The following is a 13,856-nucleotide window of genomic DNA, read 5'->3' as shown; positions in this document are numbered from 1 at the left end:
ATGTACCAGAAAAGTTCTAAAAACTGTCCATACAAGTTAACAAGTACTTCAACATATGAGCCTGGTAGTTCGGTATTCCGAAGGCTAGAATTAAAGAAGGAAAAAATTCTCTTTCCAGTTCTGTCAAAGATTTTTATCATCCTTGTCTGAAGGAAAAGGATTAGCATTGACCAGAAGTTGTCAGCAGCTGGAGAAGAAATATAAATAGCTGCTGGGTCACACCTAAGGTGAGAGAACAAATACTTGCTAGACTGAAGAACTTTATAAAGTCTACCTGCCTTTTCAAGCTCTGAAGACTGACTACAGGGACTGTTGTAGGCAGAATCAAAAACAATCGCCAAGAAATAGGAGGAATAGGTGTGGTGTTGTGGCATATTCACTTGTAACATATCACAGTATCTCTTTAAGGATGGGGGGAATATCCATTTGTTCGAACAAAAGTACATTATTTACCATGACTATAATCTCAGAAAGAGAAAAATTCCTTTATAAGAGAAACTGACGAAACTCTCTACTCAGAATCAGTCAGCACACAGATGGTGCAGTTGAAATGGCCGTGTAAGGAAAATACACAAGAAGCCCAGACCCTGTCATTATCAGAATCCTCTAATAAAATATCAACAGGATTTGAGGAATTATGGATCATATTTAAATTTTCCTGTTTTCACAGGATTCAAACCCTGTAATAAAACTTTAGCTAAGGTAAGCAATTCAACTGTATTAATAATCACATAGTTTTTAAATGAAATATGTCTAGCCTTTTGTTTTTTTTTATAGTGATATCCCTAGAAGGAAATAGACTGAAGGATGGAATTTTAGTCTGGGAAACAGGTGTCTTTCCCCAGCCATCCTAAGAAGAACCTGGACAAAAAACTCCCATACCCAAGGTTCTCCTATGCCTGATTTGGACACTGGAACAGCCGCAAAGGACATGGTTAACCCAAGTCCACAGTGGTGAAAGGGACTATATTGAGGAACAAGCTGTGATCACTGGAGGGTCTCCCACCAAGGGCTGAGGTGTAGAATGAGCTCACAATGCAGGCAAGGGCTCTTTAATTTGTTTTTTCTTTTCAGGAGCAGCGAGAGGAGGAGGAACCATATGACAGGTAAGGGTATCCATGTTCCTGCCAAGAGAGAAGAAAGTTTATCGGTAAGCCTTGCTGAAATGAGTAGGTCAGAAGGTAAGCTGTCACTCAAGCTTTTACAAGCATTACATACACTTACACTTCCCTGCACAGTCACCCAAATATCAGAAAAGCAGATGTACAAGCAGTACACTTTATTCCTTTTCATTGAAAGTGTCAATGAGTTAAGCAAATGAAGATAAAGTTGTCACAAATTGTACACAAGCATCAGAATACAACTGCAGTTCTGTTAAATGTATAATTCCTTTATTTCATTCATAAAAAGTACAAAAGCATCACATTTTTCTCACAAAAAGTATCCCAGCCCTAGTTAATTAGCCTCAGGTACTAAAAATAACTTGTCTGATAAGACATTCCCCTAAAATGTCGACACGGTAAATTGCAAGCTTTCTTAAAGAAACCCAGTCCCATCTCCTGTCAAAAAAAAAAATAGAAAAATATAATTTCTCTGTGGAAGGGTTCCCCAAAGGGGACTTATACGCAAAAAAAAAATGGAAGATTACAATTGACCATCAATCCACTGAAGCCCAGAGGTGCTCTCTTTGAGGTCAACAAGAAAGTACTGAAGAAACTGGCGCCTAGTCTGCTGTTTTCTCCTTTTGGATCTTAAGACGCTGCAGCCAGGGTACATGTGTGGAGGGGAGCCAGAGATTTTTGTAAACTAGTCGGACATTATATCCTGGGCAGGACATAACCAAAAAGAGGTATAAGCTACTGCGGCAGTGAGAATGATGAGCATGTATTAAGGTTTTCTTTATAAAGAGTATTCACATAATAGTAGCAACTTATTTACAGTTATCATTTACATATCAAGAGGAAATTACTTGCAAATAAACACTTGCAGAGCAGACACTGCTAAACAGCCTATCCATTGCAACATGTAGTAGGATCTGAATTTCATTCCAAGTGAGGATATCAAGAGTTTTGACCAATGCTGTCATTATTTCAACACAGATATAAACTAGTGATTGAAGCAGTGTGATTATCCGTTGTCAATACTACACATGCGTCTCTATTCTTCCTTATGTTGCAGTCTGACTTTTTTTCTAAAGGTTGCACTACCAGTGGAGCTTCCAGCATTATACTGTGGTGTTTCAGCAGACGTGGCTGTTTTATAAAAGCCCTTTCAATTACAGAAAGGCTGAATTTTAATCAGTGGAAGGTGGGAGCTTACTCCCTAGTTGCATCTAGGAATAAGGAAACTGATTTTACAGACATCTTCATGATAAGATTGGGACAATGACTGCAAAACAGTAGTTTGTTGGTTAATGAATTTAGTAGAAAGGAGGCCCTTGCTGTAAGTGGGAACCATTTACACTTGCTAAGAGGCCATCAGTAGTGTTCTCGGATAAGACAGGGAAATGAAGCTGCATATTTTGTTTTGCAGCCTTTTACTGCATTTTCATATTTTGGAGATAGTTAAGTGAAGCTACTGGCAAGCAGTATTATAGTCAGGGTATGACAGAAGCATCATAGTTTTCACAGGTTTGGTAAACAAGCTCAAGGTCTATTGGCCATCAAGGAACTTGACACCTCAGTTCTTACACTGGAACTTAGGTCTGCCCAAGTAGTTATCCAGTTCCTTTTTAAGGTATGGATTGTTGGACTGAGACTAACAGTAGAAGTTAATTCAATAAATCTACACCCCAGAAACTAGATTTCCAAAATACGACCAATGGATTCCTCAGAGATACTGCAAGAAAAACTCTAGCCACCACCTTCTTATTGCCAACTCTCTTATGCACAGCTCCTATCCTAACAAACTTAAACAATACTCAAAAGAAAGAAACTTGCCTCCTGCTACAATAAGCTAGCTAAATTTGCCACGAATCATCCTCATAGGACCGACCATTGTCATAGTTAAAAGCAGTTAAAGTGACTTGAATTATATAACTACCAAACGTATTCGCAAATAACTACAGCACACAAACTCATTCATCATTCAGAAAAATGTATTACTGCCATAACATCCACCGCTCTAGTAACAAATTCTTATTACTTACGAGTAAGTCAAATAATGTTGCAGGAGACTCAATCTACTCCCAATACATTGCAAAACTCTGGAATAGTATCCCCACACAAATAAAACTCTACAACAAACTCAATAGTTTTAAACCACTACTTAAACCACATCTTAACCAATGCTGGTCCTGCACATGGTTAGGACTTTGTGTTCACCATACGATACCTTCCAAGTGCTCTCCTTAAACAGAATACTCTCAACCTCTCACTGAAAGGACAAAACAATTTTTATACATAACTGCAGCCTGTATAATCCACTAAGTTGCATGTAAGCTTTCTCTTTAGTAACTTCCACCTCTGTAAACTCTTAGAATGTATAAATGTAACTATTGTTTGTGGATAAATGCAAATAGAAATGTTACAACTCTGTTTTTAACTGGAACTTAGTATAATGCAATGTAAGCAAATGGAGTTTTTCTCCCAGGGCCTCCACTGAAAATGGGTGCTACCCAGTCGGACTCTCCTGATAAACAAAGACAAAATAAATAAATAATATGAATGGAAGCCTCTGAAATAAGACGTTTTCATGTTAATAGTATAATAGTAATGTCAATAATACTTCTATTCAGACAGATTTTTCCCTTGTGTTCAGTTTTCCAGGGGGGTATTCAGACAGTGAGGGGGCCTTGCCCTATATTCCAAGTATAGGTCTACTCTATGAAGGTGATAAGACAGAGAAGAGAGAAAGACTTGTCCTAGAATTTGGCTACAAGACAAGCCTTGAAGCACTTTGATTCTCGTTACAAGAAATCATGGTACTTTCTCCAAATGCATAAAATGATGTGTAAATAGGTTTAAGAACAGGGCACAATATTCTGTAATTAGTCTGATAAGAGATGTATACAAAGAAGTTTCAGTCACCTCCCTAGTATGACTCTCAATCCAATGAAGGATCAGGTGAGAAACTCTATATGTTTTGCAGATGACAATGCCTAGATGGGAATGAAAAGAAAGGTTATCATCTACAAAGGACTCCAGTGTCTTTCACAAGCTTGACAATTTTTAGTTTTAACCAATCAGTAGCGTATAAAGCTGATGGGGAGGGTCCTAATACCGGAAAGCTGCATTTTTTGACACTGAAGGCAAGGCCATTTCAACTGCACCACCTGTGTGCAATGTTAACTGACAGTTGAAGGGAAGTGGTGTCAGTGGGTTTAAAAATGATGCTCCCAAGATTGCAGTCATCTTCACATTTGGTGAGTCAGACTGGAATCAGTACTGACAGCTAAAAAAGTGTACTACAAACGAGTGGCCACAAAAGCCTTGAGGGTCTTCATTCATGACACTGGACAGTGAGGACAGGAGTCCTCCTGTTCTTACCTACTGAGTATGACCTTGTAGCTTATTGTGGACTTAAATTGTTATGGCTTCATCCATGTTTAGATCCCTGAGTTTATGTATGAGTGCAACATATGGCATTGTGCTAAATGCTTTAGACAGATACAGGTAAGCTGCATTAACAGATAAACCTTCAACTAATGGAGCAGTCATACTCTTAAAAAATCTAAGCAATCTAAAATAACAAATTCATTCTGAGTTAGGGCATGGAAGTTTCCTGTATCTACCTGAAGAAGTTCCAAAGTGATTTTCTCCCTCACTTTGATGAATATGCCTGTGAGGCTGATAGATCTGTAATTACTGAGGGTTGTGGAAGGGCATCCCTTGTGAATACAGAGAACAGTATCCTGCTTCTTGATGTAAGTGACATAGTTGTAATTCTTTATTAAGAAAGTGCATACAGTGGAATACAAAGTGATTCCCGATTGCACAAATTAGGCTTTCTCATATCGCATCTGGTCCCATGGAAAGTACAATAGTGAAAGTAAATGTACAATAACAGTAGATGTTCTAATTAATAACTGTTGCAGTTATGCAGTAGCATAAACTATTTGGGTCACATCCTGCTTAGCTTGTGCTACTGCAACTTCTGATGTTGAACATTTATTTATTTTATTTACTTATTTATTGCATTTGTCTATTATGAAAGTCAGACTGGTCTGGAAGGTATGCTGCAGAAAAATTCCAACATTATAATCTGGTATTTCTCAATTTAACGAGGCTGAGGTGGTGTTTCTCACTTTACTGAGATACAGGTGACCATTTAAGGTATGACTTCAGGTGGCATCATAATGCAGGGAAGAAGACTGGATGGGGTTGCCTTCTATCTTGAAGTCTGCTGCACGTCTGTACTTAATATGTTGGCTGTGTTGGATGGGTCTGTTATGGTGATACCAGTATTACTCAAGCACACAACATTCATGTTTCTTTGCTCATCTTGCTCTGATCATACTATGATTCTGTTAAAATATTCATATAACCAAAGGAGCATAAGGATCACAATTAAGGACACAGAACAGAGTAAGAGCAGATCAACCAACATGTAAACAGCAACAGAGAAAAAGAAAACAAGAGAAGAAGGGACGGGTACAATAAGTGGAAAACAGCAGCAGTTGTGCCAAGAAAGTGTCCACATATATAGTAGAGATAAAGATAACAAAAGAGGTGAGTTAAAGGGGGAATAGAACAAGAAAGACAGGGCATGGAGTCTACAGATGATCTAGTAACACCACAACATAGAAACATACACAAATACTGGAGAACAAGCCATATCTGATTTCTTCTATGAAAACAGATGCAACTTTGGCACAAAATGGAAGTTAAGTACTTACGCCAATGTTAAGTCAATCTGCATGCTTCAGTCTTCATTAGTGATAGAACCACCATGCCCAGTACATGCTCAGGTTACTTTTTTGCACCTCTTCTTTTCCATGATAATGCTTCACTCTACAATTCCATCTCAAATTTCTGACCCAGCCATAAACATGAAAGAAAAGGAAAAAAAGGGAATCACAATAAGCTTTCTTCAACCCAAGAAGAGATGATGAAGGGAAGACAGTATGACAACAAACCAAAGTTTCTCCAATAGCATCCTGTAATTTGGTATCCTCTTACACTGGCTCCCAAGCAGACTACCTGAAACACACCCATTGCTCATGACTGTGGAGCAGGCAAGGGACTGCATCTTGGAACTCTTGACAGCTACTGTGGGGAAGAGTCCTTAAAAAAGATGTAAAGCAGACAGCCATTAGAGTAGGAAGTCAGGAATGAGAAGGGTGATTACATAATCCAGTAGTGCAGTAAAGGCAGGATTACTGTCCTGTCTGACAGAGGATCCACTATCCAGTTAAAAGTGGCTAGGTGAGGAGAAACACTCTTCCTAGACGCAACAGCCTAAGCTAGTGCAGAACTGTGCAAACCCATCAGACCTCAGTGAAGCAACAGGAAATGGTATACATGGAAAACATTTTTATGCAGATGCACATCTAAGTAAACTCTGTTTCTGGACTAGCAACTAGAGATAGGCAGAAAACTAAAGTTTCACTGGGGCATAAACAGGGGCCAACCAAGAAGAATATAGTGATCTAAGGAAAAGAAGACAGTCTTTGGCAATTTTGAGTAGGGCCACAGCTTGTCAAGTTACTGGTGTAAGAAGATGAAACATTAGTGTAAGCTGTGTCCAATAAGATGATGTGTAGGAGCCTAAACAACTAACTGGAACAATATCTGCTTTTAAAGCTCTCTAAAATATAAGGACAAAATGGACAGCTTCACTGGTGTAGAAGGTTAAAGCTCTGACTACATCCCAGGTAACCAGGTTCAATTAGCAGCTTGGGTGTCTCTTGGAACTGGTAAGGTGAGGATGCAGATGAGGACTGCACAATGCCACAATCCCTGAGAGAAGGTCTGGAAATGCAAAGGGCAGCCCAGGGGCAGACATTTAGTCACAAAGCTGCAATCACTTTAGCCCTTATTGTGGGTGCACAGGAGCATGCAGTTGCACAAGGGTAAAGTGGTCCTCATGGAGATATGAGACACATCTCCCCAGCCCAGCATGAGGTTTAGTACATATAATAAATACACATCATCTCCAGAACACCAGCAAGGGTACAAACCACCACTGAGGCTGCTGGTTTGATGGCTTTCCTTGGCCAGCTTTCTCTTCTCAAAGGGGAATACCAATGATGAGGGAACAAATGGTCTTGGCTGACATGGGGATCTTGGCTGACATGGGGAGATCTGATGATCAATTGATACTGTGGGAAAGCATTTAGAGAAAATAAAGAATAACACAAAATAAAGTGGAAAGTGGAAAACCTTTGTCAGGGTGTTCTCTAAACCAAATCATGAAGAAAAAATCTGCATCAAAGGAAGGAGAGAGAGGGAGGGATAATTCTGCCAGAAGTACATTGCTGTACACCCAATGACCTCCAACTTTGAAGTGGAAAGGGGACAAACAAAGGAAAGAAAGCTCACACGTTTGATTACCAAGCAGAAGCCATAAAAGAATGAAGAAAAGACAGGATGAAGAAATCTTGAAAAAGATTTGACATACCCATACCTGAGATAGCTGAAACCCATGTACTAAATGAAGACTGACGCATCCAAGCAGATCTAATAGTATGGTAAGTACATATGTTCAAATGTTCATACTTGTGCACTAGGCTAATGATCACTAGGGCCTTTTTAAGCCTAGCCATAAATCCCAAATTTCTGACAAGTTCTGGTACCCTTGGTAGTGTAAGCAGGGGTTTGGAAGATGAAACATTTATAAGCATACCAGTACACATCTTATCAATACCAGCTGGTATCCATCATCCACCCCCCCACTAGCCCACAAACCTACTCACAACCCCCCTTACCCCAATAACCAACTATATTATTTCACCACACCAATACAACAACTCTAATATCAAATTCTTCTCATTCAAACATGTTCACTCTAATACAACTCCTAACTTAGTGGGCAAATCCACTAAATTAACTATCAAACTTACCTATTTCTAGTCAATGCAGCCCAGATTAAACAGAGTGGTGACATACACCCCAATCCAGGCCCTATAAACATACAAGAAATCCTCCACTCTTCTAACATCCCACCCTCCCCTAACATCTCCCAACTAACACACAGCAACACAGATTTCCTCATCTTAAACATGAACTTCAGAAGCGTACTCAACAAAACTTCTGAATTTCAAGCAACCATCGCCCAATACTCTCCAGATATAGCTATCCTAACAGAAACCTGGCTTAAACCACACATGCAAGATACCGAGATACTAACCACTGGGTATAACATCCACGACTCTACAAATTCTGAAATCTTAGTCTCCTGCCTCCAAATCATCTCCAACAAACACATCATTTTCATAGCAATTTAAATACCCCTGACAACAACCCAAACTCTAGTGAAGACCTCCTTTGCTGGTGTGCCTCAACATATAGTCAAGAAACTATAACAATGGGGGACTTTAACCTAGATTGGTCTACCTGCAACTTCAACAATCCATCCAATTTTATTAGCATTCACAGTTTCTGTCAAATGATACAATCACCTACCAGGGTTGACAAGCACAGTAAAAGGCAATCAATACTGGATAGGATCCTTACAAATAAACCTTCTCTTTGCTATCAATCTTGTTGTCTTCCTGACAGCCTAAGCAATAACTGACCTACCTACCTGATTAGACAACATATCTGTCCTCCTAAGAATATAATCTACAAATATATATGGAAGAAAAGAATTTCTCACCTGAAGTCTTTAAAACCCTTCTGCAAAAATGGGACTGGTCCCCTCTAAAACACCTCCACCTCGACTCAGCAGTTCAATATTTTAACAATAAATTTATCAATATTCGAAATAACCTAGCCCCCTAAGAAAAAACCCGCATTAAATCCAAACACATAGCATGGCTCACTAAAGAGAGCAAGAAGCTACTTAACCTAACAGATAGAGCCTGGCACCATCACCATGAAATCAAAAGTGACACATCTCTTTTTAACTATTGACAAATGCATAACCTAACCAAAAAGCAAATTAAACATGACAAAACCACCAAAATAACCCCCAGGAATTCTGGCACGCAATCAACTGTTTACTAAAACACGGTCAGATCACAACCCAACTGCAAACACTACCAACACCACTGAAAGTACTGCCTCACAAATTAACTCTCACTTTGCAAATTCTATCCTATCCCTTATAAAAAATAACTATCCTACCCCACTATACTTAACTACACTGACAACAGATAAACTCAAATCCTATCAATTAAACCTATACAAACTAGAACCATAAAGAAACTATTTTCCAGACTAAAGCCTTCATCCCTCCCTGCAGACCAGCTCCCCAATGAATTTCTCAAAACAGCATCAGATGCCATTTCCTTCTCTATCTCTGTCCTAATCAACCAGTCCATTACTGAACAATATATCCCAAAACTCTGGAAAATATCTCACATTATACCTTTACACAAAGGTGGCACATCCACTGAATTCAATAACTATAGGCCAATAGCCATTCTTTCCCCCATTGCCAAGATTCTTGAAAAATGTATCCATAGTCAACTACTTGACTATCTACTAAACAACAACTTCTTATCTGCATCCCATTACAGATTTAGGCCAAAGCATAGCACCATTACTGCTCTGGCCAGCTATACTAATACAATAAACAATCTTAGGAATTCGGCCTCCACATCTCCTCTACCTTTCTTGACATGTCAAAAGCTTTTGACACAGTTTCCCATCAGAAACTGCTCAGTGAGCTACACTCATTAAACCTTTTCCAGCATGCCTTTTCCTGGTTTCTCAGCTATTTATCTGACCGCCAACAGGCAGTCAATGGCATAATAAACTCTCTTCCCTTTTAGCAATCTCCATCATTGTACCCCAAGAATCCATACTCGGCCCACTGCTTTTCACTATTTTTACCAATAAACTTTCCTCAACCACTCAACATGCAACCATTGTTCAATACGCAGACGACTCCTCCCTTATTTGTTCAGCTCGCTCCATACCAGCACTCCTACAAACAACCCAAAAAGCTTTCAGTGACATCAGAAATTACTTATCTGACTCCCAACTTGTTTTCAACCCTAATAAAACTAAGCTCGTGCTCTTCACTAGCAACAAAACACATGATCACCCTCCACCCTTTAACTATCTATTCCTCCAATAAGACTATAATAGCACCACAAACCATACAGAAAGAGAATGGATCCAGGAACAGAAAACAGCAACACTGTAGTGAATATTCAAAGAATTTATTTGTCCACAAGAACAGAGATTAAGTGCTTTCGTATAAGTACTTCATCAAAATCCAATCTCTGTTCTTGTGGAAAAATAAATTCTTTGGATATTCACTGCTGTGTTGCTGTTTTCTGTTCCTGGATCCATTCTATAATAGAACCAGTTCAACACACCAGGCTCCTTGTGGTGACCATTGACAACAAACTTAGACTTGACAAGCACCTAGCCCTAACAATCAAGAAGGTACTCCAAGCTTGGCTGACTCTACAGAGCCAAGCCTTTCCTAACTGACTCCACCAGAACTGCCATATCCAAAACTCATCTAATTTCGACCCTGCTATATGCTTCACCATTACTCACTAACCTCAGAAAAACTTATTTAAACAAACTTGATTCCTGTTGTAACAAAATAGCAGGATTTGCTTCAAACTTCCCAAACAGATCTCACCATTGCACTGCAGTGTACCAACTAAATGGCTCAAACTTCCCAATCTTCTTACCTTTCCCAATTAAATTTAACTCATGCCATCTTCCACCAGCCAAACAACTGCCCTGCTGTAAAACACCTCATTCTACTCCAGCTATAGATCCCTAAAATATTCCAACAAAATCTTACTAAAATAACCAAATCCAACAATGGCTACAGTTATTCCCTTTTCTCAAACCAAGTATCTACCAAACTAAGTATCTAAATCTTGGAATTCCATACCCCAGACAATACTCAACAATGCCAACATTTCCAGATTAAACAACTTCTAAAGGAACACCTCAGCAACAACTGGCTTTGCACTTGTACTATGCTAGGCTGAAAAAATAAAAAAGGAATAAAATGTGTCTACTTACCTCTAACAATTCCTCACTAGGCCTCTCTCTTCCATTCCACCTCTATCCTTCATTATCTAGTTCCCCCTCTTCCTTTTTCTCTGTTTATACATATGCTGCATGTCATAACACTCCCAGTATCCTGCTCTCACTCTTTCCCATTGTACATAACATCTAGTATACTTACTAGTGTATATCGATCATAAGAACTCTATGCTAAATCTAACACCAAGTTTAATACTCCCACACCAGGCCTCTCTCTCTCACTCTATCTCTATCCTTCTTCACCCGATCCCCCCTCTTCCTTTTTTCCCCTCTCTTTCTGTACATTATGCTCCTTATCATGACACTTCCAGTATCCCTCCTCTCACCCAGTCCTTGCTGTACTTAACATTAAGCACGTTTACTTGTTTATATATAAAATGATATCTTTATGCCAATTACAGTGTACAAGTGCTATTATCAGAATCAAACCTCTTCTTCTATAGATATTTATTCTCTGGTCCCCCTTCACTTTACTAACTTTCGCTTTTTCCTACCAAATTGCATACTACTCAACTTATCAATTAATCTGTTATAGGTATTATGTTCCTTGCTACTACGTTTTCTACTCTGAACAATTCTGAATCAAGTATGTATTTATAAATCAATTATGTTTTAATTAAACATCTTACATATGCTTGTATTGATAAATAATGTAACCTTTTTCTCTCTTCTGTGATAACTCTCCATTTGAAAAAATGCTTTTTTGTGTAAAAAAAAACTCAGGTAAAAATGCTTTGTATAGAGCTTTTCTCCCCAGGCTTCAGCTGAAAGTGGGTCATTGGCCTAGTCTGACATTCCCGATAAACAAATGTAAAATAAATAAATAAATAAAGTAGAGGCCTGGGAGATGAACTATTTACATGTTGCCTGGTCCACAGAGACATAGGTGCTAAGCCAGGGGTGAATTTCTGGTTCTTCATCCAGTTGTCCAAGTTAAATCTAAATTGGTTTAATAAAACTCTGCTTCACATGGATAGGAAGCCTGTTTCTGAGAAGGGGTAGTCTCTGGGATGCATACCTGTCTCTCCATCAGGACCTATTTATATGACAGGCAAGGTTTAAGTCTTTAGAATGGGTAATTCTGGTGCTTGATGTTTTGCAGATATAGAGGAGATCCAACAGAGTGGGGCCCAAAGATGCCTTGTATGCCAGGCATAGATCTCATTTCAACAGTCTGCAAGATACAGAACACAGGCAGTCTGCATAGGACATGCTATTTACACCCTGTATTCTTTTAGTGAGGAACCTTTGTGTACATTCTGATTGTTGGATATACCTGGTTCGGTACATACTAAAGTGAGTACTGTACTCAATGATACATCTGATGAGTGCCAAATACACTGGAACAATGACCACCTTAGAACTAGATGCCATACTTTTGTTTATAAGTTGTGCAAGATACTACCATACACATAACTTTCATAGCAGTTAAGGAGCGCTCCTGTTCTATACTGACAGGGTTGAGTCCCTAGCTCAAAACACATGGGTAGCTGAGCAGGTTGGCTCAGAAACAGACACAAAAGAATCAGTACAGGTCAAGGAACAATGACAAGCTGCAGAAAACATCACAGGCACAAGGCCTGCAGCAACAAAAGCCTGAGAATATTTAGTACAGCCATTCAAGGTATTTACAGACTAGGGACAGACCCAAAACAATGTAAAAGGCCCGGCAGAGATATCAGAGCTTCTGCCCCAGATAAAGTGCCTGCCAAAACATATCATCAGGTAGACCTCCTGATGGTCCCAATGACCAAACTCAAACTATCTAAGGAAATCTAGACACAGCAACAAGGTATCTTTGAGACGTCAAACAGCAGTACCACACCTAATAATGTTATTCAAGTTACGAACGATATGACCACAAAGTGGAGTCTAACAAAGGGAAAAATCTTCCAGAAACTAAATTCCTACTAGAATTTCTAGATGTGAATTCAGGGATAAAAGGCAGCACCAATAATTCCTCAGGGTCAAATTCTTCCTGAAGGAAGAAAATAACTCCTTCTCACCTCAACCAAACAGCAGGAAAACAGCATTATGAACTCAAACACACTCAATGAAAGACTTTTGAAAGAACTGTCTTCATCTCAATCCAGCGAAAGATGATAAGGCATGGAAGATCCCAGGCCCAACCATTCTCCAGGAGGTGGAAAGAAAGAACTCCTTGGAATGGTGGTGCAAACAGCATGTGCATGACACCTTCAAAGGAGGATGAGCTGTAATCAGTATAAGGAAGTTGAAGGGTCAACACTGGCAGCCTGACACTGGATCAGCTGATGGTGGATGACCATACTCCTGGCCCAATGTAATTCCCACTTCAGGGGAGGGCAAAATAGGATCTACAAGGTCTCATATTATGCCCAACTCTGGATTCAACCACTGACAGAACAAATAGACTTCAACAATTTGCCATCAGGATCCAACCAAATGCTTTCAGAAGAGGGAAGAAACTGGAGCTGGAGGGGTGAAAAGCAGTTGATCATAGGTACAGAAAAGTGCAAAAATGTAGGCTAGGAAAGTTTATCTGCCAAGCTGAGAAAAGAGATTATTCATACTGGTAATAAAGACAGAACCTGTATGGCAGATATGCACATTACACAGACACTTGGAGACCTCTCACAAGATCGACACAACATGCAATTTGTGTATTTCAGCTTTTCCCGGTTAGGGGTTGCCACAGCAGAACTCCAGTCCACTAATGATTGGCAGTTGATTTTTACGTACCGGCTTGCCAGG

General features: G+C 39.4%; 1 protein-coding gene across 3 annotated transcripts in view; it reads right to left on the bottom strand.

Moving 5' to 3' along the window:
* The window catches only part of RFTN1 (raftlin, lipid raft linker 1), a 2,439,049-nt gene that overhangs the window by 2,154,776 nt on the left and 270,417 nt on the right, over positions 1–13,856 (bottom strand). The window lies entirely within an intron of this gene.

This window comes from Protopterus annectens, chromosome 3.part1 (genome assembly GCF_019279795.1).
Source record: "Protopterus annectens isolate FY-2018-M chromosome 3.part1, PAN1.0, whole genome shotgun sequence".
NCBI lineage: Eukaryota > Metazoa > Chordata > Ceratodontiformes > Protopteridae > Protopterus > Protopterus annectens.
The sequence above is the reverse complement of the archived record's forward strand: the minus strand, read 5'-3'. Positions and strand labels throughout refer to the sequence as shown.